General features: G+C 44.3%; 1 protein-coding gene across 4 annotated transcripts in view; it reads right to left on the minus strand.

Annotated features, from left to right (window-relative positions):
* Positions 1–6,113, minus strand: part of FAR1 (fatty acyl-CoA reductase 1) — a 175,196-nt gene extending 169,083 nt beyond the window's left edge. For all 4 annotated transcript variants that reach the window (XM_030200956.1, XM_030200957.1, XM_030200954.1 and 1 more), the window contains exon 1: positions 6,016–6,113. The gene's annotated coding sequence lies outside the window, so the exon portion shown is untranslated. The remainder of the gene's footprint in view (positions 1–6,015) is intronic.
* Positions 6,114–6,362: the final 249 nt, after the last annotated feature.

Below are 6,362 nucleotides of genomic sequence, written 5' to 3' on the forward strand. Positions count from 1 at the left end.
TTTGCTTTTTCGGGGTGGGGGGAGCGGCGGAAAGTGGGGAGCAGCGGGGGGGGGGGGGCAAGGCCGTCCGTACAGGACGCTCCTGATGAGCGCCCTTGCCCCCTCCCGATCCTTTTTTTATTTTTATTTTTTTATGTGTTTTCTGAGGTCCTTTGGACCAATCACAGCGCTTTTAGCTCTGCTAATGCGCTGGGATTGGCTCAAAGTTTGTTTATTTTTTCACTTAACACTTTTTCCTGCCACGGAGCTGTCCTAACGAGAGGTCCAGACCTCTCGTTAGTTTTCCTGCCTTTTTCCTGCGTAAAGGCAATCGGAAAAGGTTAGTGCATGTCGTTTCAATGGAGTTTTCACACTAATTGCTCATCTCCATTCCGTTTTCGTTAGCTGCTACTGTCGTCGGAAAATAGGCTTAAGTGCATGGAAAGGATAGGAAATTCTTCCCTGAGGGCTCATTTAACGATGAAAAACGTTTAGTGCATCTACCTCTAAGTCTGCATTTGGCAGTTAGCAAGCAGTTAAGTGCAACCTGTTAACTGCTGAACACCTTCCAAGCACACTCTCAGCTCATGCCCCACCCTTTGGCACACACAGCACTTAACACCTTGTTTACCCACTAACTGCAAAAAAACCCACGAAGCCCCTTAACATAGGGTGAAGCAAGCGTTGTGTTTCACACAGTTTAGTAAAAGAGCATCTATGACTTCACATAAACCATTGGATAGTCTGCTTGTTATAAATCGCATATATACTTTTATTATCTAGTTCAATAACATTACACGGTCACCAACTACTAAACATTTCTTTCTAGTCAAGGGGTAAAAAAAAAAAGTAAACTACACTTCCACACTTTTCCCCTAAATTTACCAGTATTTCTGAGCATTTCTCTTACCAATTTGAATGCATTGGTAAATTTAGGGGGAAAAGCGTGGAAGTGTAGTTTACTTTTTTTTTTTACCCCTTGACTAGAAAGAAATGTTTAGTAGTTTTAACTTCCAAGTTACCAAGATGGTGGTTGGAGCAAGCACGCTGTCACGCAGTGTGTGTTAACATACGGAGATATGGCCAACTATTTTGCTGGCACTCCCTAAAAACTTAGTGAAAAATGTTTTCAAAAACCTATATTGTGGTTGACACCCTGTGTTCACAATTTTTTCAAATATCAAACATATAAATGGCAAGTGACCGACTCACTTGCAAATGCGCAGTAGAGACTTCCCTCTCTGTCCCACCCCCATGTCAAGACATGATGACGGAACAGAGAGGGAAACTGCGCTAAGGAAGGAACCGCCGAGGTCACTACCGCTCCCCCCCCCGGGGTCACCGCCGCACCCCCCCCCCCCCCCCGAGGTCGCTGCCACACCCCCTCCACCTGGGACGGGTCCTCTCTTCTCCATTGAACTTACAGCACCGAAACCGAAGCAGGCAAATCAGCTCCCGTCGGCCTTCCTTCCCTGCCTGTGTCCCGCCCTCGCCGACATTACGTCACACAAGGGCGGGACACAGGCAGGGAAGGAAGGCCGATGGAAGGCGATCTGCCTGCTTCGGTTTCTGCCCTGTAAGTTCAATGGAGAAGAGATTGTGCCCAGGTGGAGGGGGGTAGCAGTAGCGGCGACCTCGGGGGGGGGGGGGGGGGGGGGGGAGGGCAGGAGAAATGCTGGGCATGGGAGGTCTCAGAAGGAGAGGGGCCTTGGAGCTGGCTGGGAGGGAGGGACGGAGGGAGGGGCCCTTGGAACCAGGAGGGAAGGAGGGAGTAACACATCAAAATAAAACATACCAATACTCGCCTGTTTTAACGGGCTTAACAGCTAGTACTGGAAATAAATCAAGAAAAAGGAGGAAAAAAACCTCTGCAAGTCTGCAGTACTCACAGAATTTGTCTTCGCTGAAATCACCGCCAAACCAGGCTCTAAACATGGCGCTTGCTTTTATTAAGACACTAAACATGACTTCACTTTCCTATGGTGTGTGAAGTCAAGCGAAAAAGTTGCTAAACCTAGGGTCGAATCCAAGGACCGGGCAGAGCTCTACAGCTCATCTGCTTTCAAAGAAACACTGCCCACTGTATCCCTGTATTCAGACCCACAGATTCCAAGGCATTTAACTTGAAAATCCTCCATTGTTCTCTCTGTATAGGGCGAGGAGCCCGATCTCCTCTTATGCTCTCCTTTATGTGATCAATCACATAACAACAAAACTGAGAAAAAAAGTGTGCTTTGTGGACATACAGTGTGCTACCAACAGAGGACCCACCTTTAATTGTGAAATGCAGGATTTATGCTCCACCATTCTCACATGCAGTGGTCATGTGGTCTTGCCTACATGCAAAGTACTGTAAGGGCATTGTAAAACATATACCACATACTGCGAGGTGCAATCAGTCTTTAAATTAATCCTGTAATTTCTACCATCTGCAGGATTAATAAATTCTTTACACTCTCTAGTAATGTTGCACGTACTACAGCCTCCACATTTACAATGTCCAGAATTCACTGTTATAGATCTTCCATCAATTTATTCAGACAACTGTGCTGGGCTCAAAAGCTCCTTAAGACTGCATCCTGCAGAAAACACAATCCGTAATCTATGTTGCTAGAATAAAGGATGTAATCGAACAATATCCAGTTCTTTTTAATGATATTTCCCATATATTCATCACCCCTCACAAATCGCAGCACAAAAATCTCCTTCAAATCTTCATTTAATTCTGATTGGTATCTTCCAGCAACAATATATCTCTATCATTATATTTAGCCCTGGTATAGGCTGAAGGATAACCCTATTTCAACAAATCACTTGCCAGTCTTTTTGCTTTAACTTTGTCATCTACCAACATTTGCTTATTTCTGACCTGACGAAGAAGGGCAACCTTCGAAAGCTAATAAAGAAATGTATTATGTCCAATAAAAAAGGTATCTTATTTTCTTTTCCATGTTTTATTTTGTTTTATTTCTATTGATTACCTTTAAAAGTGGACTAACACGGCTACCATACCCCTCTGCTTCAACTTTAAAATCAGTCTTATCTGTACAAATCCTCCCACATCTCAGAAACTGAAAATAAGGCAAACTATCTTTCTCAGACTTTGGATGACAACTTCGGTGTTATAGAAGGGTACTTCTGTTGGTAGTCTTCTTAAACATTCGTATTATGAAATTTCCTGTCTGTCTTTATATTTCCACATAAAAAAAAATGAATCTTGGATTTTGAGCTCTCACAGGTAAACTGGATTGCTGAATTACACTTATTCAGACAAGCTTCAAAATCTGACAATTCTTGATCCCCTTTCCAGATCATGAAAACATCGTCAATAAACCACTGCCACATAAAAATTCTAAGATGACTCCTCTAGCCACTTTTCATAATCGCACATAAACAAAACTGGCAATAGTGGGAGCAAACGCTCCCATAGCCAAACCTAATGTTTGCAAAAAAAAAAAAAAAAAATTAAATGCCTTGGAACCTGTGGGTCTGAATACAGGAATACAGTGGGCAGCATTCTTTGAAAGCAGATGAGCTGTAGACTTTTGCCCAATTCTTGGGTTCAACCCTAGGTTTAGCAGCCTTTTGGTTGACTTCGCATACCATAGAAAAACGTCATGTTTTTCCAACAGTGTCTTAATAAAAGGAAGCACCAAGTTTAGCACCAGGTTTGGCGGTCATTTCAGCGAAGACAAATGCTGTATTATGACAAAACTGATTTCAGCTAGAAAGAATGCTGCATGATGAGAAGTGCTGGGTGAAGTTTAGTATTGCCATTATGGATGGGTGGAATTGAAATACAGAAGGATTCTGTGGAATGTTTGAAGCTTTCAGAAGCATGCGATGTTGCAATTTTTCAATTTTGCAGGTGTACAGCACTGCGTACGTCTAGTAGCGCTATAGAAATGTTAAGTAGTAGTAGTAAAAGTAATACCAACTCAGATGACTGCTGTATAATTAATTCACAATATTGGGCACATTTACTCCCTTGAAAAAGCCAAGAAATTTGACAGGTGAAACGGGACCCCGTTGGGATCATATGTGTACTTAGTTGTTTTAATAATCTGCACAATTATTGTTTCATGGAAACTATGAAAACTATAAAAGTTATGGATACATTGTGGATATTTGAAGAATAAAGAAGATATAAGATGGAGGTGCCAATGATGAATTGAGGTTCTGCTGGTCACTGTATTTTTTGAAGAAAGAGTGAGTACCGCAGACCTGCAGAGGTTTTTTCCTCCATTCTTTTTCTTGCTTTATTTCCAGTATATTTGAAATAATTGTAACACAGGTTGTCTGAACCACAATATAGGTTCTTGAAAAGGAGAGATAGTATACAGATCAACTAGGGTTGCATGATTTGGCTAACATAGGGCCTCTTTTACTAAACAGCGCTAGCGATTCCCGTGCAGCAAATGTGAAACAGCCCAGAGACGGGACAGAGCCTGTGGGGACGGAAACAAACTTTGGCCCCGTGTTTTATACTTTGAAGCAAGTTAATGAACTGGACTATTAATGTTTGAGTGATGCAGATGATGAAATTTTGTTTTTTTGGAAAAACAAGCAAACATGCTGGCTACAGCTAGCAAAATCTGCACAGGGGATCCTGTACATTCTGCACATCTTTTAAGAAGACATCTTCTATTGCAGGAAGGACTGTGGAAGACAGGACAGTCAGACTGAATTCAGAGACTGTTAATGACTTCTTATTCATCCACAGATTAAAAAATCATAACAGTGCTTTACAGAGCATACAGAATGAATTGTATTTTGTACCCCTGGACATTTTAACAGGGTGGATTAGGGTTCCTTGGGATAGTAGAAGTCAGCTATTGTTGGGGTTGGAAGGGTTGAGGGTGGTGGTGGTGCGGAGGATTATTATAGTTGCTTGTTGTTATTATTGTTTTTTATTTGCACAGCATGTTGTTCCTTTTCATACTTTAATAAAAAGATTTAAATATAAAATCATAAGTGTTCAATGCTTCTGCAGATGAGGACAGAGCCTACGGGGATGGGACAGGGCCTGTGGGGTGGGGATGGGGACAGAGGCAGAATTCATGGGGACAGGGCAGGAACAAACTCTGTCCCCTTGTCATTCTCTAGTCTTGAGCCCACACCCCTTTGATTGGAGGAATAGGTCTTAAGAATCACCTAGAATGTCAAATATCCTTGGGTTGGCCCTGGCTAAAAGGTGCCAGTACCAAGGGAAGTGTGTTCAGATTTCTTCTTACTTGCTTCAGATTGCCTTAGTTATATTGAGTTCTGGTGGGTCATTTGACTTGCCTCTCCTGAACCTTGTGATCAGGATCAAGTGCACTGGCACCGAGGCTCTAATAAGTAAAAGAAGGGTCTCAAAGAACGTCAGCGCTTTCAAATGAGCGTGACACACTCGCGATGAATGAGGCTGGGCATCCCTGCACTACACATGTGTGCACCGGACCCGGAACATACTCTTCCTGCTATTAAATGCCTTATACTGATACATCGATTAGCTCTTCCAGATAGGAAAAGGGCGTAACTAGTTAAAGAAATATTCCATAAATGGGTCCAGCACAAATCCGACAGAAATTACACGCATGGAGAAGCTCGAGAGATATCCGAAAGAAGTGTGCTGCAGTAAATGAAGCTTTGAACAGGTCACAAAACACCTAAAATAGAATGGCAAAGCCTTTTAAATAAAGGAATTACTATGGTCCAAATCCACCAGTGTCAAGAGAGAGAAAATGACATCTGCCACTATCACGACATCAGAGGATTCCCGCTAGCTCCTCTCACCGTCCTCCCTCCATCACCGGACTAAAGAGAGGATTCTTGCCACTATCGTCTGTTCACCCTCCCCTTCCTCCTCCAATCACCTCTGAACACATTAAACGACTCCCCACCCAATAAACCCCCACGATTCCTGTGGAGGAAGCGCCACCATGTTTCAGCCTGTGCCCGGGAAAAGGAGGGAGAGGCTGAACACGCACTTCCTGGCTCTTCGCCAACCCTCTGATCGCCGCGCGAGCCCGTCCCGAAGAGAAGGCAGCTTACCGTTACGATGTGTCCCGGCACGTCAGCAACCCTCCCAACACCGTTCTGCACAGAGAGGAGAACTTAAAGTCGAAGACAGCGAACGTCCCCTCCCCTCAGAGCAGGCCACCCCTTCATAACGCCGGCCACAAAGACGATGTCTATTGGCTGGCTGGGCGACAGGTTGGCGTGACAGCAGCGAAGACCCTCCTCCCTATTGGCTGCGCTCGCCTAGTGCCGCGGAGCGACCGAGACTGAGGCAGACGATGATTGGCTGCGAGCACGAGCCTGGTAGACGGGGTTTCGGGGTCGTCAGGGCCCGGGCCGGGGCTTTAGAGGGAGGGTGAGGCCGCCAACGCGACCAGGAG

This window comes from Microcaecilia unicolor, chromosome 4 (assembly GCF_901765095.1).
Source record: "Microcaecilia unicolor chromosome 4, aMicUni1.1, whole genome shotgun sequence".
NCBI lineage: Eukaryota > Metazoa > Chordata > Amphibia > Gymnophiona > Siphonopidae > Microcaecilia > Microcaecilia unicolor.